Genomic DNA, 24,044 nt, shown 5'->3' with positions numbered 1-24,044 from the left:
AAAAATACATATACATGTATGTGACCATCCACCACAAAGTGGTAGTAAAGTCGGCTCTAGGTCACTTTCTGTTTATTGCAGATTTTGAAAAAATTCACTTTCAGCTTTAAAATGACACCTGAACCAGCTTCATCGGACATTTGAAAGTGAAGTTATGGTTCATCAAAGGTCAAATTCCAAATATATTTTACATAGAAATCCATATACTGTTTTTGATTTATCTCAAAATGGAAAATGCCGACTTTACGACCAGTTTGTGGTGGATGGGCACATATTTAGAATGGCAAAAACTATGAGGTCAAATTTGGGCCAAAATGCTCATTTTTGGAGAAAATTGTTTGTGAATGCGCGGTGATGCGAGTGAATCTGTCAACCACCTTCTGAAGTAGTTAATATATTGGTGGTAATATTTGCAGTAGAAACAGTTCAGGTGACGATTTTGCGGGTGATACCGGAAGTTAGCCTACTACAATACAGTGCGAGCATTCAAAATTTGACCTTGACGGTCACAAAAACTATTTTCTGGACATACGCCTTCCCCACTAAATATAGGTAGTGAATTGCTACCCTGCAATTTGGCAGTAGAAACGACCCGATTAAGGTGAAATGATTAAAATGTGGGTGAAGGTGAAAGCGCGGTAATGCAAGGTGCTCATCAGTATAAACACGCTGATTGACATTTTAAAAATGTGTGCCAAAAGAGCTGCTCAAAGTCCAATCCAACCACCAAGTGTGCAGGCCGGATCTGGACTTTGGGCCACCTTTAGAGCCACGGTCTAGATGATATATACATGTACTTGCTCATTACAATTAAAAAATATTAGTTTCAAAGTACACTGAAAGAGTTGAATGACTTCAGGAGCAAGTATAAAAGGCTATGTGTTTTAAGGGTGCACACCGCCTATTGAAAAGCATGTAAAAATAAACTTTTTCATTAAGCCATTACTCAGTGTGACAATATTTTTAATTTACTTTGATATTACTGCATAAAAACCAAATTTTCATTTGAGCTTCAGCTATCTGATATATCTTCATACATTTACATTCAGCTTTTTACTGAATGCCAACAAAACCTGGCCATGTCAAACAAACCTGGAAACAGCTTACTCGTATTCTCGCGGAATACTTTTCTCGTACCGGTACATGTAATATCAATTTTTAAAACTTAATTAGTCAGTGATCAAAATGCTATCAGCCTTATCAGATCATTCCATTCGCATCAAAAAATTAGATACAGAAGACACCTAATCTTCTCCAGTTGCACCTTTTGCGTAGTGATTTGGAGTAATGCGCCCTTAACCTTGCCAACATTGTGGCACACATACACTGATTTTACAGTTCATGACACTCTTTCACCTTGAAATGTACATACATCTTTAAACCGAAACTACATGTCCAGTTGGTGGTTGTATAAATATTTACTTACACTATATCAAATACATTCTGAATTTCTGTTTGCTTAGGTGGGTTATAATACTATTTATATAATACTGTGTTTTGAATATCAAACTTGAAAATTCCCACACAACAATCAAAAACAATGTGATCCAACCAACCCAAAGGAGGCATTTGAGTTATTATTGTCATCATCCGTTTACATACAAACCAAGTTTGACTACTGCTTGATATCCCAGGGCTGTCAACTTTGCAGAATTGCTTAAATTAATACGTAGAGTGAGAATTGTAATCGTCCCACTGACAGGCAATATTTTCCCAAATTGACTAAAGAAAAGTTAATTGTGGACTCCAATTGTTTTTGTCAGGATGTTCAAGATTGAGGGGGAGTAGTATCCTCAAATTTATCTAACTAATGCTAAACTGGGTCTTACGAGTATTTTATGGGCATTATGGGTCTGGTATTTCACTAAATATGTGGACAACATGTGAAATTTTATAGGTGTGAGAAAGTGTCCAAAACTCACGCCAAATGCATGAGAGTTGACGCTGTAAAAAATGATAAAATGATCTATCAGCATACAGCTGATTGGAGCTTCCATGGATGAATATAGCGTGTACTACAGCAGATGAGCACAATTAAGCCAGTACGAAACGATGTCAAGTAATCAAGTTTGAAGCAAGGCTCCCGCGAGCCTTCAAAAACTCTGCATCAGATCGACGCACAACTATATAAAACCTGGTCGAGAAATGCACATCCCACAAAATTTGTGTGCGTCCGTACATGTTGACAAGATATGACGGAGCAATGTAACTTATACACTAAAAAAACAATAACCAAAATTTTTAAATTGGATGCTTTCCTAGAGAGGCAATTAATGAATGCAACTGTTTCAGGTATGATGTGGCATGATCACATTTGTTGGCACTGTGAATGAGTTTAACAGCCCAGTTTTGTAAACAATGAAGTTTGGCAAGGTCTGCGTGGTTAGATCCTAAAAGAAGTGCATTGTCGTAATCTACACAAGAGTACATCAGTGCTAATAATGGCAAGAATTAATCTGTCTAAAAACCAACATGCGCGAGATGTTACTGAGTACCATCATTTGTGATGCGATCAGCGACGCCCTCAATTTTTCTTGAGTTTCTTCTTTTTGCATGATTGTAATACCCAATGATGTACTAAAATACCTGTGAAAGATGCTTTGAGTTTTGATGAAACTCGAGATCTCGGTTTTATGTGACTGTGTTTTATATACACATGACCTCCGAAGCACTAAGCAAGTAGAGTACAAGCTCAAGCAGACCTACATTGTATTCAGATTTTGAACCTGGGACACTGGGTTTCACAGTCCAACACCTTAACCGCTCAGGCCACGCTCCCCTCAACAGAAAGTGCTGTACTTGGGCTCTCTATCTTTTGCACGTGTACAGTAACTATTGTGTCGTCGTGATAGACAGATAGTGGAGCTAGAAGATAGATTTCTCGATCAAATCCACATGATCATAGGCATGACTGTCAGATATGAGCTAGTACAGGGAACCCATGTACCGTAGTGCATGTAGCTCTGCACAATAGGGCAGCACCATGTACGAAAATGTCATACCCATAATAAGGCTCTCACCAATTCCCGGGTACCCGAGTTCCCGCCCGTTCTTGGCCTACCCGGGTCCGAATTTTTTTTTTTTTTTAATAATTTTTTTTCAAAGTTTTCGGCGACTTTAGAGAACCACTGGACCTATTCTGAAGTGCTAGGATCACTTACTGGTAATTTGAAAAAATTTGAAAAAAAACGAAAAATTACAGTTTGTTAACCTTGCTATGTAAACCACAAAACTAATATTTACCTCTTCATATATTACATATTATAAATGCATGGAAAACCAATGCATTTATAATATGTGATAGATGAAGAGGTAAACATAAGTTTGTGGTTTACATATTAAGAATAACAAACTGTAATTTTGTCGTAATTTTTTCAATTTTTTTTTCAAATTAACTGTGAATGATCCTAATGATCTTAGCATTTCAGAATAGGTCCAGTGGTTCTCCAAAGTCGCCGAAAACTTAGAAAGAAAAAGAAGAAAAAAATATATATTTTTTTTTTTGATTTTTTTTTTTCGTATTTTCGGGTACCCGGATTCCCGCCCGAAAATTCAATCGGGTACCCGAGTACATAATTACCCGTTAGTTGAGAGCCCTAACCCATAATGACATGTCTGCTATTGCCCGTTTTTTTTAAGTTTGCCAGATGATGGTGGATGCGATATCGCTATTTTTGACGCCGCCATTGGATTAACACATAATCATGAAATCTTCACAAACAATTCTAAATTTGTTATGTGGTGTCAAAGCAAAATTATCTTACTCTAAAACCGCTTGGGGTTCTGCAAAGTACCCCACTGCAAGTATGTTAATTGTCCATTTATAATCGCTAACCGTGTATTGTGAATGGGGCTGTCAGCCCTGTATCTTCGCCAGCCTCAGACGTCCGTGTTATGCGTGTCCTATGCCGCCTGAGTTTGCGTTGCGAACTTTATTTGAGCTGGGTTTGAATTCCGCTAGATCCAGCACTCAGCAGCTAGTTGCATCAGACACGAGCCAATCCTGTTTAAAAGTGGGTTTTCTATATGATCTAATTGGTTGCGCATTCATGAGATGCTAATTTCTAATTTCTGTTGTGACGAACACGCATCTATTCAATTCTCTCTCACTTCACTGCAGGACATGGTGATGATGGTGTATACATACAGAAATAATAGCCATCGAGATCATGTCACTGAAGTCATGAAGAGATTATATGTTTGTATATTGTTCTCATTAAAAAAAACAAGTTTTCTACCTATGGCACTCTAGCTGAAATGCAGCAAGATAATGTAAGATAATAAAATGTAAACCTGTATTTTAGATACCGTAGAGCAGGCTTCCTCAAATAGATTTGTTGAAGCGCCACATGAAATTTAAAAAAAACTACAAAGCGCCACTCAATGGCTGCGAATTCGCGGGGGGAGTCAGAGGGGGGTTTCCCCCCTGTGAAGCTATCGATTTTTTTTTAATTTGAGGTGCAAATGACGCCATTTGGTGCAACATTTTGTACTATTTTAGCCTGTCTTTACAAGGATAACATGGGAATCGCATTGTTTATTTATTTATTTTTAAATCTAAACGGCGCCAAATGCCACTGGGAAGCCACGGCGCGCACATGTGGCTGCAAGGCTACGCTATTTGGCGGAGCCCTGCCGTAGAGTATCTCGAGGCTTGAGCTACGCATTAAGGTGCGGGATTGTAACTATCTAAAATATCCTGACAAATATCCAATTAGCTTCAGCTATTAGCTATTAAGATATTTGGATATTATTAAAGGATATTATGGATAATTTGGATAATAGTTGCACCTACTGATATTTTGGATATTTGGATATTTTAGATAATTTGGATATTATCAAGGATATTATGGATATTTATATATGTCAGATATTTGGATATTTTAGATATTATGGCTAATTAAGATATTTTAGATATTTTGGATATTATTATGGCTAATTAGGATAATTTGGATATTTGTTATATTTTTCATATTAGTATGGGTCATGAGGATAATTTGGATATTTCAGATATTTGGATATTTTAGATAATTTGGCTATTATTAGGGCTATTTTGGATAATTTGGATATTTTGGATATTATTGTGGCTAATTAGGATAATTTGGATATTTTAGATATTAGGATATTTTAGATATTTTGGATATTATTATGGCTATTTAGGATAATTTTGATATTTTAGATATTTTGTATATTATTAGGGCTATTTAGGATAATTTGGATATTATTATGGCTAATTAGGATAATTTGGATATTTCTGATATTTTTCATATTATTATGGATATTATTAGGGCTATTTTGGATAATTTGGATATTTTGGATATTATTATGGCTAATTAGGATAATTTGGATATTTCTCATATTATTATGGGTCATTAGGATAATTTGGATATTTCAGCTATTTGGATATTTTAGATAATTTGGATATTATTAGGGCTATTTTGGATAATTTGGATATTTTAGATATTTTGGATATTATTATGGCTAATAAGGATAATTTGGATATTTCTGATATTTTTCATATTATGGGTCATGATAATTTGGATATTTCAGCTATTTGGATATTTTAGATAATTTGGATATTATTAGGGCTATTTTGGATAATTTGGATATTTTAGATATTATTATGGCTAATTAGGATAATTTGGATATTTCTGATATTTTTCATATTATTATGGGTCATTAGGATAATTTGGATATTTCAGATATTTTAGATAATTTGGATATTATTAGGGCTATTTTGGATAATTTGGATATTTTAGATATTTTGGATATTATTATGTCTAATTAGGATAATTTGGATATTTCTGATATTTTTCATATTATTATGGGTCATTAGGATAATTTGGATATTTCAGCTATTTGGATATTTTAGATAATTTGGATATTATTAGGGCTATTTTGGATAATTTGGATATTTTAGATATTTTGGATATTATTATGGCTAATTAGGAATAATTTGGATATTTCTGATATTTTTCATATTATTATGGATATTATTAGGGCTTTTTTGGATAATTTGGATATTTTAGATATTTTGGATATTATTATGGCTAATTAGGATAATTTGGATATTTCTGATATTTTTCATATTATTATGGGTCATTATGATAATTTGGATATTTCAGCTATTTGGATATTTTAGATAATTTGGATATTATTAGGGCTATTTTGGATAATTTAGATATTTTAGATATTTTGGATATTATTATGGCTAATTAGGATAATTTGGATATTTCTGATATTTTTCATATTATTATGGGTCATTAGGATAATTTGGATATTTTAGATAATTTGGATATTATTAGGGCTATTTTGGATATTTGAGATATTTTGGATATTATTATGGCTAATTAGGATAATTTGGATATTTCTGATATTTTTCATATTATGGGTCATTAGGATAATTTGGATATTTCAGCTATTTGGATATTTTAGATAATTTGGATATATTATTAGGGCTATTTTGGATAATTTGGATATTTTAGATATTATTATGGCTAATTAGGATAATTTGGATATTTCTGATATTTTTCATATTATGGGTCATTAAAGGATAATTTGGATATTTCAGATATTTGGATATTTTAGATAATTTGGATATTATTAGGGCTATTTTGGATATTTGAGATATTTTGGATATTATTATGGCTAATTAGGATAATTTGCATATTTTTGATATTTTTCATATTATTATGGGTCATTAGGATAATTTGGATATTTCAGATATTTGGATATTTTAGATAATTTGGATATTATTAGGGCTATTTTGGATATTTGAGATATTTTGGATATTATTATGGCTAATTAGGATAATTTGGATATTTCAGATATATATTTGGATATTTTAGATAATTTGGATATTATTAGGGCTATTTTGGATATTTTAGATATTTTGGATATTATTAAGGCTAATTAGGATAATTTGCATATTTCTGATATTTTTCATATTATTATGGGTCATTAGGATAATTTGAATATTTCAGATATTTGGATATTTTAGATAATTTGGATATTATTAGGGCTATTTTGGATCATTTGGATATTTTAGATATTTTGGATATTATTATGGCTAATTAGGATAATTTGCATATTTATGTTTACAAATATGAGTCTTCAAATGATACATCTTTCTCTCATAGTTTTTGCAACTTTAATGTACAATATTATCATCATCACCATAAATACACTGACATGTAAAATACAATATGCGCCGTTCTTTAAAAGTCTTTTTCCAACTATACATGCTTTAGGAAACTTGATGCATATGCAACTTTAATGTACAATATAGTATGCATCGTTCTTTCAAAGTCTTTTCCAACTATATCCATCGTTTAGGATTATACTATTATGAACTAGAAGACAACATGCATGATCCATTCTAGGCTGTTCATTAAATAGTTCTCAGGCATATTAATTTCACATCTTTTATGAACTAACACAACATGCATGATGTATGCGTCGTTCTTTAAAATTCTTTTCCAACTATATCTATCGTTTAGGGTTATACTTTTATGAACTAGAAGACAACATGCATTATCCATTCTAGGCTGTTCATTAAATGGTTCTCAGGCATATTAATTTCACATCTTTTATGAACTAACACAACATGCATGATGCATGATGTATGCGTCGTTCTTTATAATTCTTTACCAACTATATCCATCGTGTAGCATTATGAACTAAAACACAACATGCATGATGTAGGCTGTTCATAATATTGTTCAATATGCAATTTCACTAGTGTACAGGTGTATGCGCGTTTTTACAATATTTTACAGCAGTATACATGATTTAGGAAACTTGATGCATATGCAACTTTAATGTATACTATAATATGCGCCGTTCTTTAAAAGTTTTTACAACTATATCCATCGCTTAGGATTATGAACTAAAACACATCATGAGAAATCATCATACAACTACATGTAGGCCTATATGTATATATAACTACATTAATACATTCACATACAATATGCGCCGTTTTTAAAAGTCTTTTTCCAACTATATCCATCGTTTAGGATTATACTATGAACTAGAAGACAACATGCATTATCCATTCTAGGCTGTTCATTAAATGGTTCTCAGGCATATTAATTTCACATCTTTTATGAACTGACACAACATGCATGATGTATGCATCGTTCTTTATAATTCTTTACCAACTATATCCATCGTGTAGCATTATGAACTAAAACACAACATGCATGATGTAGGCTGTTCATAATATTGTTCAATATGCAATTTCACTAGTGTACAGGTGTATGCGCCGTTCTTTACAATACATGATGCAGTCATGTCTACAGTAGAATTCACCTCGACCTTTGTAGGACTTAAACCCCATTAAAAGCTATTAAACCAAGATAACACTCATTGAAAACAGCTCAACTGATTAAATCTGGTTAAATACACACAACATATGTTTCTGCTTTACACGCATAATGGAGCAATGCTACCGGATTATAGTTTCAGTTGGGTGAACGATTATAAAGCGAGCGCTAGAGAACAATTCTGTGTGGTCTTTGTTTACTAAATGAGACAATACGTGCTTATTGTTAACCAGCGTTCTTGAAAATGAGAAGCATGGTGGTTTGCAGACTTAACACGGTTTGGAAATAATTTCTTCATATTTTTGGTGTTATCTGTCGTTTACATATCCATATTTCCAAACATCTAAATTAGCTAAAAATTTTAGGACATGTTACAAAACTATATTTTCTAGAACTTTAGAAGAGTACTTTTAATATTGGCCGGTTATTTTTCACACAGCGACGTTAACTAGGCAAATCCCCATACTTTTAACGTAGGCTATTTGTAGAGGTCACGCGTCAATGGTAAGAGCACTGTGTATTGTGTATAGGAATACGGACAGTAACTGCAGTATGATTTTACAGCAGTATACATGATTTAGGAAACTTGATGCATATGCAACTTTAATGTATACTATAATATGCGTCGTTCTTTAAAAGTATTTTACAACTATATCCATCGTTTAGGATTATGAACTAAAACACATCATGAGAAATCATCATACAACTACATGTACATGTATATGTATATATAACTAAACACCTCAAAAGAAATAAGTCCCCCTCTGAATATGTCGTCACAACATCGTAAGGTTTCATTTTGTACCAACAAAACTAACTTTGAAATAATAATATGACTGTTTACTAAGTGCTGTGTGAAATGAGAGATTTCCATGACTTCAGGGCTGAATGAGCCTAAATTGAAGGCAAAACTGCCCTTTTCAAAAGTCACAAAGTAGGCCTATGCTTGTCACAAAAGTTGATTCATGGCTTGTTACTAATGGAAAACCCCATGTGTTTGAGTGCAGTTTAAAATCCTCACCAAGTGAACATTTACTGTAATGTGTATCGATTCTTGATCATTCAGCCATGCAAATTCCCTTGGTGCAGAGTTCAGCACAGTGAGTTGTAAGAATAAGATGGTCAGTTCCTTGTCCCAATACGCCTTGCCGTTACAAGCATAGGCCTACTTTGTGACTTTTGGAAAGGGCACTTTTTGTCTTCAATTTAGGCTCATTCAGCCCTGAAGTCATGGAAATCTCTCATTTTCACACAGCACTTAGTAAACAGTCATATAATTATTTCAAAGTTAGTTTTGTTGGTACAAAACGAAACCTTACGATGTTATGACGACATGTTCAGAGGGGGACTTATTTCTTTTGAGGTGTTTACATTAATACATTCACATACAATATGCGTCGTTCTTTAAAAGTCTTTTTTCAACTATATCCATCGTTTAGGATTATACTATTATGAACTAGAAGACAACATGCATGATCCATCATTCTAGGCTGTTCATTAAATGATTCTCAGGCATATTAATTTCACATCTTTTATGAACTAAATAACACAACATGCATGATATATGCGTCGTTCTTGAGCTAATATTAATTAGCAGATATTTTGGCTATTTTAGATAATAGCTAAATATCTGATAATATCTTAATATCCATCACTTACTAAGTAAAAAAATTCAATATAATATCCAAATATCTGATATAGCGGATATTTTAGCTAATATCCAAATTAGCAGATATTTTGGCTAATTTAGATAATAGCTAAATAGCCGCTAATAGCTTAATATCCATCACTTACTAAGTACAAAAATTTCAATTTTTTTTTTGTAAGTCCCTAATATACAAATATCTGATATAGCGGATATTTTAGCTAATATCCAAATTAGCAGATATTTTGGCTAATTTAGATAATAGCTAAATAGCCGCTAATATCTTAATATCCATCACTTAGTAAGTCAAAAAATTTCAATTCAAATTTTATAAGTTCCTAATATACAAATAGCGGATATAGCGGATATTGTAGCTAATATCCAAATTAGCAGATATTTTGGCTAATTTAGATAATAGCTAAATAGCTGCTAATATCTTAATATCCATCACTTACTAAGTCAAAAAATTTCAATAACAATTTTATAAGTTCCTAATATGCAAATATCTGATATAGCGGATATTTTAGCTAATATCCAAATTAGCAGATATTTTGGCTAATTTAGATAATAGCTAAATAGCCGCTAATATCTTAATATCCATCACTTAGTAAGTCAAAAAATTTCAATAACAATTTTATAAGTTCCTATTATACAAATATCTGATATAGCGGATATTTTAGCTAATATCCAAATTAGCAGATATTTTGGCTAATTTAGATAATATCTTAATAGCTGCTAATATCTTAATATCCATCACTTACTAAGTCAAAAAATTTCAATTCAAATTTTATAAGTTCCTAATATACAAATATCTGATATAGCGGATATTGTAGCTAATATCCAAATTACCGGATATTTTGGCTAATTTAGATAATAGCTAAATAGCTGCTAATATCTTAATATCCATCACTTACTAAGTCAAAAAATTTCAATTATAATTTTATAAGTTCCTAATATATGGTCATTTTCACGGTAAAGGGTGTAACTTTTGATTTTTAGGGTCAAAATTTCAAACCACTTAAATATGTTTCTGTTTACTGTAATCATGCATAGAAGCAACTTAAATTCCAGTAAAATAGTGTTTCAAGGCTTAAACCTTTTGATTTCTGATAAAAAAATTGACATTTCCATAACATTTGGGTTAAAAACTAAAAAAAATGTATTTTACATAAGCTCAGAAAATTATGACATGAAAGCTGGAATACATGTGAAATCCCATTCCAAAGTAAGTCAACAGATATAAGTTAAATTTTATACCATGTTTTGCTATGTTTGTAATTGCAATTTTGAAAATTTTTAACATCAAGGGTCATTTGCAATGGAAATTTCCCAACCTTAAACATATTTTTTAAGTTTTAATTGGGTTCCTAAAATAATTTAAATGTCTAACTTCATGTACAAATACTACTTGATGAAAGGAACCTCCCAGCCAAGTTTCACAGAAATTGGAGTTATCTTTTAGAATTGGCAATTCAAGCGATTTGTGTTTGGAGGCTTCAGTTAACAACACAGGTGATCATAAAAGTAAAATATTTGGCTAACTACTACAAGTTGACATGAAAAAATAGGTAAAAAATATCACAATTACCAATTTTCATGCTTTGCTTCTAAGTATTGAATTTCAGTTGTGACAAAAATTAAATTATCACAGCAAGTCATTTTTTTTGTTTCGAGGCTTCATGTTTACAATGGTTAAACATGGCAGAAGTAGTTTTTGAAAACAACACTGTTGGGATCATCTAAGCTGTTATTTTCTTGTGTGTATTGAATCAATGATTCTATGCGGCAGATATTGCAGATTTATAACATGATAATTTTTCACCCATTTGTTAAGTATGGTGTTATTTGCATGTGAAGCCTCCAAACGGGCTTTCTTGGATATCAGTATATTTTTCAAGCATTAACCATAATATCAATTTTTTTTTAAATTTATGACATTCTGCACATATCATGCAACAATTACAATGCAGATATCAATATGGAACATACCAATTTAGATATGCATAGATGATAATTAAGTTTACTGTTGTTTCGGAGGCTTCATTTGTTTCGGAGGCTTCAATTGTTAACGGAAAGTTTGTATTGGGTCCCATTTTCAAACGGTGATATATATCTCCATGATTTAAAAACAAGTGACTTGAGGATCTACTTTGCTACATTTTGATAAATAGATTGGATGAGCTCTTTTATTTATATTTGCCCAAGCTTGCTGAACAGTTTGTTTCGGAGGCTTCAAAAAAAAGTTAACGGAAAATCGGCTCTTTGAAGTCAAGATTTTATAAAAATTTTAAAAGCTTGCAAATCAACTAATTTTTGTTACCCATTTCAAGTTAAGATATCAACTGTTATGAATCAAGAAGAAGTGAAGAAATAACCAAGAATTATGAACCAAAGCTATACCCACAAAGTTTGTTAACAATTGTTAACGGAAAATGAAGCCTCGAAACGACAAATATCAAGTCCGGTTCTCAAAAATACAGGGCTGTTCACACTTTAATCTGATGAGGCAGTGTTTACTGAACATATGACCGTACTTTCAGGATAAGAAAAATTATCCATGAACTAACTGAAGAAAACACAGGGTTTTACAAAATGTTACTGTTTTTACAGTTTTTCAAAATGGCAATATTAGGTACATTTAAGCCTGCTAAAACTGAACGCAGTAACTCCCGAAGATGATTATGCTACCCAAGGTAGCTGCTAACTAGATGACTTATGTGGCCAAAAATCATGGAATTCTGTGGCTTTATTAGAAAACTACGGATCAAAATGTTAAAAATCCAAAGTTACACCCTTTACCGTGAAAATGACCATATACAAATATCTGATATAGCGGATATTGTAGCTAATATCCAAATTAGCAGATATTTTGCCTAATTTAGATAATAGCTAAATAGCTGATAATATCTTAATATCCATCACTTACTAAGTAAAAAAAATTCAATTAAAATTTTATAAGTTCCTAATATACAAATATCTGATATAGCGGATATTGTAGCTAATATCCAAATTAGCAGATATTTTGGCTAATTTAGATAATAGCTAAAATAGCTGATAATATCCTAATATCCATCACTTACTAAGTAAAAAAATTCAATTAAAATTTTATAAGTTCCTAATATACAAATATCTGAAATATCGGATATTGTAGCTAATATCCAAATTAGCAGATATTTTGGCTAATTTAGATAATAGCTAAATAGCCGATAATATCTTAATATCCATCAATTACTAAGTAAAAAATTGCACAAAAAATTTGCTAAGTCCCTAATATACAAATATCAGATATTTTAGATAATATGAGATATTATGATCCACAAAAATAGCTACAACACACAAATTATCCAAATTATCTAAAAATAAAAAAAAAGTTACAATCCCGCACCTAACTCGAGCTACGTTGCATTGAGGTTTCTGAATTGACTTGTATAAAAATAAGCTCATGAGTTAGCTACATGTATTATAAAAAATATATTAATAGCACGAATAAAGATAAGCTTCCATGATTGATATTGATATTAAAATCATCATATTATTTCATGATTTTACTATCATTTTATACAATAAAGCTTAGGCCTACACTTATTATAATAAAAGGAAATTTATGATATTGACATTGATATAATGATAAGCTCAGTGATAATGATATTTTCCTTCTAATTATGAGTGCAGAGGAATATGATTGTATTTCTCTAGTTCTTGAATATGTTATGGTCATGATGGTGCTTTTGCTACACGGATGTCTCATGACATTTAAATATACCGTATGTTTTAAAAATAATATATTGCATTCCTTATTTTCTCGGTCGGGGCCACGTCACTTCCATTCATGCATTGGAGTGAAAACAACTTATCACATATTTTTATTTGCAGAGAGTCGAACCGGGCACAATAGTGTGATAGCTTGTGATACACTCCAAAGTTCAGTGAATGCGAATGTTGTTTTCACTCCAGTGCTATTGTCAGCTGGTTCGTGCCCGGATGTCCGACCGACAAATTAGCATACATACTTTAGTATAACTATAGACACAATCATAGTGTGTGCTCGTATTACTATTAACTTTGCTCGAGAAGTCTAGCCAAGAATTTGCTCACCGATAGCTTCAGATTCTAGGCTAGAGACCGTAGCATTCAAAATGTAGTCGGATTCGCTGAAGCATGACACCGTGTAAAGCAATGGAAGTTCAGAAGTAAACACAGCCGATCACGACAGGCGATTGCATCAAAAATGTTGTTAAAATTACACTTCAGCAAAATTTTAGACTGCCCAAAATAGGCAAATCTTGCTCAAAAGATACAGTTGACTCATCGAAATAACTTTCATCCAAATTTCAACATTACCAGAATAAATAACCTCCGGTGCAAAAAATTGCCCCGCTGTCCGACCGAAAAACCATAGCAAAGCACTCTAGCTTCGAATGCGTAACTATCGTGTGCAAATTCGAAGCTAGAGTTCTCGAGTAATAATAACCATGTTAGGCCATGGGAATTAAAGAAGTAGATTTGCGTCCACCGCCCGCATGCTCCAAAACCTCCCGCATGAAAAACTTATTATTTCAGTAAACTTTCATTATTTGTGTAAAACATAAAAATATAAAAAATTAATACGTATTGCAGCAAGAAATGGCCTTCAAACCCCGGTACCCCAGGTCAACATAAAAAGTGGTAACCATGTGTGTTCTTCCTAACTTCCTTTTTTCAAAACCACCCTTTTCACTGATTTTTCATTGATTTTACCGGGGATTTTCCCCCCTTTTTTTGCCAAATCACTGACAAAATCAGGGTAAAAAATACCCCCTTTTTCAAGGTTTTCAATGAGAAGATTTCCAGACACCCTTTTCAATGACTCCAAATATTTTAATATATTAAGTACAAAATGCAGCTTTGTTAGTTTGACACATGTCAAATGCCCCGGTAAGCTTACTTTGATTTATTTACTTCACGAACGAACCGGCGCACGCCAAACTTCAAGTGCAACAGGGAAGAGAAACAACGATACAAAATAAAACTTACATGCATCAGAATTCGAACAGAATTAAAAACCAAGGAAAAATATCACTTTCGGTCGGTCGTAGAATTCGCTCCAATCACTGCCAATGTTTCCCGCAATGTTTTCAATTCACCACATGGAAAAGTGTATACAGCAGCCAAAACGGTTACATCTGACACCATCGATGTTCGCGTCGCTCATTCAGCTCTCTTTAAAACGTGCGGGAGCATACGGCAACACCCACTAGACAACTATATCGGAAACCGCCGTGCCAATAGTAAAAAGCTGCCTTCTGACGCTCTCGCTGTGACGATTGAGGGCGGAATCAATGAAATGCCAGAGGATGGAGGCTGAAGACTCGGGCTGAAGACATCGATCGAACGAACCTGTGAAATACCCTTTTTTTTTTTTTAAATTTCGCGGAGACAATGCTCAGAATACCCCCCTTTTTTCGCGATTTCGCGGGTCCGCGATTTCAGTCAACAAAATACCCCTTTTCCGCGAAATTTAGAACACACATGGTTACCACTTTTTATGTTGACCTGGGGTACCGGGCTTCAAACGCATTTTTGCAGTCATCAAAAGTCACAGTGAATCCTCCGGTGGCCTCTGCACCCCGGGACAACAGCAGTACATTGTACATACATGTACAAGATCTGCTCCATGTGTGACGTGTTTACATTGTACATGCCGGCTGCGATATCCACTTCGAATAACGTGTTAAAACGTATTCACCCGCCGGCGATATCACAAACGAACACGCGGTAGAAATTTAGAAATAAAGGAGTCTTGATAGCCGACAGGCACCACCAAGCATCACTTATCACTGCATTCGAATTTTGATGATCCCCCGTCGTCTTTTACGAGCACGATGACCTCATTTATCGCTGCTCATTAAATATTCATGAACCTGACCATTTATGAATGGAATTTCGCTCCCGCGATGTGATTGGACTATTTTGAGATTTAGTCTCAGAAAATAAAAACAGTAGGCCTACTATTAAAAATCTTTTTTCTGTATTTGTAATTTTTTGCAAAACGTTTAGCGATATATGAACTCTTACATGTCTGGAGTAAACCTACATTGCAATCATGATATCATTTGATGGTAATTTTTGAAGGATTGATGAGATACAAAATAAATGCCTCGGGCTGTAATTGATACGATTAAACTTGACATGTGCTGTCATGTATAGGAAGGGGGCGTGTCATGGGTACCATGTGCTATTTCCGAGAAGCTTCCCAGTAGGAAAAAAAATAATGAATAATGAATAATGAAAAACGGCCGCACATGATTTCAAAAAGTTCTGGACGCAAATCTACTACTTCAATTCCCCTTGGCCTTAACTATACTATAGCATTTGATTATGGTAAACTGTAAATATTATCTTGTGATTTTATGTATAATTTGTGTTGTGTACTTACATGTATTGTTTACATTGATTATACCTAGCTATGTGATTGAGAGGTCAATATCAATCAAGATACTGATTCTGATTCTATTCAATAATTCACCATGCCATGTCCATGTTCATTTGATAAGCTTACTGAGTTGAAGTTACTCACACTCTCATGCTCTACCCATGCACTCAGTTTTTAAAACATGCTTAAAGTTACATATTCACTCATTATGGCAATGGCAGTGCACTGAAATAGCATACTTACACAACTCATCAATCATGTCAATCAAGCAATGTTTACAGCATTCTGTACACAGTTTCATGAGAGCAAACGAAGTTTATTGCATGATTTTCGCTTGGTGACTTTGGTACCATAGAACTAGAGCTCCGATAGCTGAATGTAAATCGCAATAATAAAATGCAATGAAAGGAAGAAAGGGAAACCACCATATGCCTCCCAACATGTCACGTGGATATTGTCATATGACTTCTCCAACAATTACAGGGGGCTACCGTCATATTCACATTTGCAATAATAGTTAGCATTATGAGGGCTGAACAAAGATGAGATTAGGGTATTTTTGGCCGATGGAATAAATCATCATAGAAATGGGGCACATGCACAGGATCGTAGCAAGCGGGTGGTGGAGAGCCCGAGAGGGTGGATGTTACGTTCGCTGCCACCATGTTACGTTCACTGCCGGCTTATCTTCTTAATAAAACTATGAAATCACACCATCAGGCGAAGTTTTACCATAATTCTTAGACTAGTTAGAGTCCTTTTATTCCTCTCTCTATCCTCTCTTCTCTTTTCTCCCATTCCATAGTTTTACGACATCACGGTCGGACATTACATTCAAAAGTGAATTACAATAATAAAATACATTCGCAATCATGGCGCTACGCAAATCTGCGGACATAGCGCGCCACGCCGCGTACTAGTTTGAGCGCATATTGCAATTAATCGCGCATTGATAACATTACCACATGACACTCCCCGAACTCCTATATGATTGTGTCAATCATCTCAAAAATGCACATTTAAATCGCGTTAAATTTACATCTTCTTGTGTGCATAAATATAATTTCATGCATACATTTGTTTTTAATGCACGTTTTAATTCATTTTATAAAATATTCTCCAAACGTACATTTGCCATAAATACAAATAAAATTTATGTGATAAATTTCTTCTCCAATGATAATCTCACACAAGTTTCCATCTCTCCAAAACATAATGAATTAAGTTATACATGTCCATGTTTATATGAAATGTCGCTTGACTAATTGCGCACTATAGCTGCAATACCAAACGCTTGTCCAGAAATTTAAATTCATCATGAAATCCTGATCAATACGCACATTTTGTGATAAAATCTTATTTTAAACACAACAGTTTTTTGAAGACCATATAATAATACTTTATCCCTTCATTTCAATTTTAAAAGAAATGTCGACTCGATTGACTTGCGCACTACTGCTGCAATCCCAAACGCTCGTCGCTTATTACAACAATCCAATAAAAATCTTACACACATTTTTGTACTCTGGCTGGAGTTTTTGCATGTGAAATAATGCACACATTTGTCCATGTGCATGATAATACTAAATTAAAACAATATAATGTTTCATTGCTGTTTAACTTTGTTTTTAAACGCAATTATGCTTTACACAACAAAACATTTTTGAATGCCACAAAGATTGACGTGCATTATGTAAGCTTAGGCCTACATTTCTACTACGCATGATGTATACAACATTTAATTTTGATATGTGCATACACATTTCGTTGTACGTACCTTTCATTTGTGCACGTACATTTGCAATATTTATAATACTTGCTTCACTATCGCACAATCCTCGTTTAAATTTTATAATATATTACCGTACTTATCATTTTCATCTGTGAAAATATAAACATCTCTTGATTGTCTTCAAGTAAAAAGGCCAACAGTCAAAATATCATACCAAATGTCTGGTCATTTAGCAAGGAATCCAAGCAGGCTAGAACCTGAAGACAGCCTCTCGTAATCCATTTTCCACATCAATCTGCCACACCGATGCGTAGATCATGTAGACAACACTGCCACTGTCATGAAAACACGATTCACCCGTCTTTTTCCAGAAGAACACAAATCAGCAATATATTCCAACGATGAAAATGCATCAAATCTCACAATTCTGGTATTTGAACGGAATTGATGATGATACAGTCACGAAGCTATCTGTTTTCTTCTCTTCTTTCTTCTGTAGCGAACCTATCTGGTACTGTGACGCTCTCTTCTTTCTTCCAATCCGGGCTTCCAATACAACAGTTAATCAGTTCTGCGTCCTCTTCTTTCTTCTTATGGCTAGCTCACTGAAGGTTTCTTCTTCAAAGCTGAACTAGTCTTTAAGCTTCTTTATCGACTTTGATACCTTCTTTGTCGATTTTCAAGTATCGTTCTTCGAAAACTTTGTTGATGTTTTCTTTGGTAATTTTCCAGTTTCTTTCTTCTAAAACTTTGTTGATGTTTTCTTTGGTAATTTTCCAGTTTCTTTCTTCGAAAACTTCGTTGATGTTTTCTTTGGTAATTTTCCAGTTTCTTTCTTCGAAAACTTCGTTGATGTTTTCTTGGTGATTTCTTTGAGTCTTTCTTAGGCTATTTCTTGGAAATGGCGTACCTGTAGATTTACTTTTTCCGCTGCCACCATGTTACGTTCTCTAGCACTATGTTACGTTCACTGCCGGCTTATCTTCTTAATAAAACTATGAAATCACACCATCAGGCGAAGTTTTACCATAATTCTTAGACTAGTTAGAGTCCTTTTATTCCTCTCTCTATCCTCTCTTCTCTTTTCTCCCATTCCATTCCATAGTTTTACGACATCACGGTCGGACATTACATTCAAAAGTGAATTACAATAATAAAATACATTCGCAATCATGGCGCTACGCAAATCTGCGGACATAGCGCGCCACGCCGCGTACTAGTTTGAGCGCATATTGCAATTAATCGCGCATTGATAACATTACCACATGACATGTTACGTTCTCTGCCGGCTTATCTTCTTAATAAAACTATGAAATCACACCATCAGGCGAAGTTTTACCATAATTCTTAGACTAGTTAGAGTCCTTTTATTCCTCTCTCTATCCTCTCTTCTCTTTTCTCCCATTCCATAGTTTTACGACATCACGGTCGGACATTACATTCAAAAGTGAATTACAATAATAAAATACATTCGCAATCATGGCGCTACGCAAATCTGCGGACATAGCGCCATGATTGCGAAAGTGGCCCGGAGGGTTGAGCGGTCCTGCCGAGCAGGCACGTGAAGTTCAAGGCCAGGGCCGGATTTACCATAGGGCCAGATGGGGCCCCCAAAATTGCCCTGTGTGTGCATCTTCCATTTTAGCCAAAAACACCATGTTTTGGGCCAAAATAGGGTACAAAAATTGGAAAATTTTGCGTGCTTCGCGAGTTATATAGCAATGTTCAGCTTCAATATGGGCTAAAATAGTCTAACATTGAAATTTTTTCACGCGCAAATGTCCTAGTAAAATCTTGCGTGCACATGTCTTCCTCACCTCACGGTACGTTTGGGGCCTCCAAAATTTGGCCTGGCCCAGGGCCCCCAAAAGGTAAATCCGGCCCTGGAAGGGTACATAGGGGTGTGTTATGGTGGTGGTGGTGGGGGGGGGTGGGAGCAGAGAGTCCCTTGCACTTTTCCATCGGGGAGGGCCTCCCTCCCACTTTTTTTATAAAAACAAATCCCCCTTTTCGCTACTGCTTGCTTGTTTGAACTTTGAAAACCCGAACACTGTAGGGGTATAGTTTCTCACTTCGGGGGGGGGGAGGGGGGGGGCTCATTCATCCGACTCTATTTTCGCTAATTGCATCTACTTTGGACACCCAACATAAATGCAATACCGGTAATATATATCGTAGCAAGCGGGTGGTGGAGAAGGTAGAAAAAAAAAAAAGTGGCCCGAAGGGTTGAGGGGTCCTGCCGAACACGTGAAGTTCAAGGGTAGGGGTGATCATACGGTGGGGGGGGAAGCACAGAGTCCCTTGCACTTTTTCCATCGGGGGCCTGCCTCACACTTTTTTTTTATAAACAAATCCCCCTTTTCGCTATATACGGTATACTGCTTGCTTGTTTGAACTTTGAAAACCTGAACACTGTAGGGGTACATAGTTTCTCACTTCGGGGGAGGGGGATCTCCCTTTCGCTAATTGCATCTATATACTTTGGACACCCAACATTATATGTTTAATGCAATAATATACCGTAAAACCCCGTCTACAAACATATATAATGTTTTTTTATGAAAGCTAAATTAATTCGAAGCAAGCGTAAATATATACCAATACAATAAATTGGTCTTAAAATAATACTTGTTTGCATATGCTTGGATCCGTAACTCCATAGGCTACTGGTGCCTGGATTAATGTAGCTTTCATCAGAAGCACTCTATATGCTTGTAGACGGGGTTCTACAGTATTAAAATACATGTCCATCATTTAATTTCGGCTTTTTCAAACTAAACAATATATGTACTAGGCTAATAGGGTTTTAAAAAATACCCCCCCATTACAAAACATTTCTTCGCATAGCATGGCGTACATTTTGTTAATTTGAAAACTTTAAAATCCTGTGAATATAGAGAAAACATTTTTCTATCCTCCAAAAGTTCTCCCTTCTCAAAATAATTTTCTTTGGTCAAAAATAATCACATTTTCCAAAAATTTGGCCTATAATGATAGCCGTTTTTTGGCATTTTCCCTAATTTTGTAAATTTTCAAATCGATTGGGGTGGGGCGGTACGGTACATGCCCATGTGTCTCGTATGACGCTACACAATTTTTCCCAGATAGAAAGGCCCGGGAGGGATAAGTGATTTTGACACATGTAAAAATACTGGGATTTTTTTTCAATTTAAAAAAATCAGAACTTAACTCTATTTGTGGTATCATTTTCAACCCCTGTTGTTTTTTGTTTATTTTAAAATAGCCCTAATTATTTTTTAATCTCTTTAATAAGGTATGTGCAATAATTATGAGCCCTGTTTGAGGGTAAAATGGGGGAGGGGCGGCGCAAAATATTTTTGGCCAGCCGAAAAGGGGAGGGGGAAGTGATTTTTGGCAAGCTGTGGAAGCGAAGCATTTTTAGCACACATTCATAGGGCGCTTTTAAATGAAACGCTCTAAAAAGCTTAGTAAAACAGTATCGAAATGATGATGCCAATTTCCCTTATGATCTAGTACCGGTAACATGGGTAATGTTCTCAATATTGCGTCCAAGCACTTTCAGGCATGAGAAATTTCCTGCTTTTGCAGGATTTCCTACTTTTTTGTGGTCCAAATTTCCGCACTTTCTGATTTCAGCACCTTTTTGGCCTTTTTAGCTTCATAACTCCTCATTTCACGCGCTTTCAGGCGTTTTCAAATTTAACAGGTTTTTTCATGGATGATCATTCTCATGCCTGCACATTGGTGCCACATAGTAACATAGATGAACTCCTGGATGGGGCAGCTTTAATTAGCATGAGGCCGCATTGATATGTAAGGGGTGGTGCAATAATTATGTGTACCCCCGGGGGTGAATTCTCAAAATGGTCTGCCAAAATCGCTTGCCCCCCCCTCTGGCCGTGCCAAAAATCTTTGCCCCCCTTTCGACATGCCAAAAACCTTTGCCCCCCCTTTGATGTGCCAAAAATCTTTGCCCCCCCCACTTACACATGCAAGATTTTGGGGAACCCGAATTTAAAACCTTAAATTGTCTTATCATATAGTGCGAGCGCAGCGAGCAGGAAATTTTGCATATTTGAACGTGTTCCTAACGTTTTCCTACGCCTTTTAGGGCGTAATATAGAAACAGTGCCCAAAATATCTGTGCCAAAAATTGCTTGCCCCCCTTTCGACCTGCCAAAAATCGCTTGACCCCCTTTTGACCTGCCAAAAATGCTTGCCCCCCTTTTGGCCTGCCAAAAATCTTTGCCCCCCTATAATTCACCCCGGGGTACACATAATTATTGCACCACCCCTAAATAGCGTATTGTTATTTAAATTTGCGCCCAGACGTATTGAGGGCGACAGTCATGTAATCCAGACGGAGAATGGCTGCATATGCCGGGCATGTCAATTTACTGAGTGAAGGCTGATAATCACCTTTCTGTATAGGTAATAAGCTAGTATATTTCGTGTACCAGTTGGTTATAACAAAAAATTAGTATCATATTAAATATATTAAATGTATAAACTTTGAAAGTTACATGAATTTGAAGAGCAGAGCTTCGAAATCTAGCTAAGTCAGGTGATGTGAAATTCTGCTGCGTGACCCCTCTGCGTGGTAGAATTATATTCATAAAACATTGAATCTAACAGATATCATGGGCAGCCAACCACGATTTATCAGCATTTAAAATATATGTTAATTAACAAAGATAAATAATAAAGAGTACAAATGGCAATTAACTAGTAAACAAGCCTGAAATCTTAAAATGTTGCCACGTGATTTCCCGAACACATGATATGTCACCATGTGACCACTATTCAGATTTACCGTAAATATTTGGAGTATGCTTGCACGTCATGCACATACACTGTGCATTTCTTTACCTCCGTATAAAATCAATAAATCATGCTGGGAGCCAAGTAACATTGTCTGCTCAGCGCAGATTGGTATTTTATTTTACTTGAGAGCATAATAGAAATACATAAAACGAATCATGGCGCCATGATGGAAGGTCAGGTCGGGTATCAAAGGTTATTATAACTTAAATACTACTTGTATTTCCCACCTTGCCTCTGTCACATATTTCCTTCATATTATTGACAGCAAGTCTTAATTTTGACTTTGCTACTGCAAAATGTCATTTCATATCAAATTAGTAGACTTTCTTTGAAAAAACATATCACTGGTGCCTGATGGGAATACCCGTCCGCCATTTCATTAAACTGGATCGTTTTCGCCTGGTTTGTGCCCAGATGTATTGGGGGCGTGCTATACTCTCATTGAACAGGCAAAGTTCGCAAAACTAACAACGTTGTTATTAGCCAAACTCAATTAACATGATCCAAGGGGTCGAACATGAATTATTCATAACGAGCTATAACGGATCGATAACTGGCCTCACTTTCTAGCTAGTAAACCAGCTGAATTTTTCATAGATTTTGCGTTGCTAATAGAACAACCGTGAATTTAGTGTCACCCCCTTGATAGTAACTCCGTGAGCAGTGCAGTTATGGTTGACGGAAGCATATCTGAACCGTGTCTGAACCATTCAATGTAACAACAGGAATAACTGCAAGGCGATAAAAGGCCTATGGCTCCCTTTCTCTTTATTATCCTTGTTGACTACCTTTTGAGAAAAGCGTCAGACCACGGAATAGGCCTGGCCGCCTGGAAGCGGCACTAGACATTAGCATGAAGCCGCATTCATATGTAAATAGCGTATTGTTATTTAAATTTGCGCCCAGACGTATTGAGGGCGACAGTCATGTTATCCAGACAGAGAATGTCTTGATGCGCCAGGCATGTCAAATTGCTGAGTGAATGTGTATAAATCGCCTTTCTGTATAGGTAATAAGCTAGTACATTTCGTGTTCCAGTTTGTTATAACAAAAAAATAAGTATTATATTAAATATATTAAGTGTATAAACTTTGAAATTGACGTGAATTTGAAGTGCAGAGC

The 24,044-nt window shown here is 35.0% G+C and overlaps 1 protein-coding gene across 2 annotated transcripts in view; it reads right to left on the bottom strand.

Moving 5' to 3' along the window:
• Window positions 1–16,778, bottom strand: part of LOC140165053 (sodium-independent sulfate anion transporter-like) — a 41,701-nt gene extending 24,923 nt beyond the window's left edge. For both annotated transcript variants that reach the window (XM_072188468.1, XM_072188469.1), the window contains exon 1: window positions 16,628–16,778. The gene's annotated coding sequence lies outside the window, so the exon portion shown is untranslated. The remainder of the gene's footprint in view (window positions 1–16,627) is intronic.
• Between the last annotated feature and the right edge of the window lie 7,266 nt (window positions 16,779–24,044).

Source organism: Amphiura filiformis, chromosome 11 (assembly GCF_039555335.1).
Source record: "Amphiura filiformis chromosome 11, Afil_fr2py, whole genome shotgun sequence".
NCBI classification, from domain to species: Eukaryota; Metazoa; Echinodermata; class Ophiuroidea; order Amphilepidida; family Amphiuridae; genus Amphiura; species Amphiura filiformis.
Note: the sequence above shows the minus strand (reverse complement) of the source record. Positions and strands in the feature narration are given on the sequence as shown.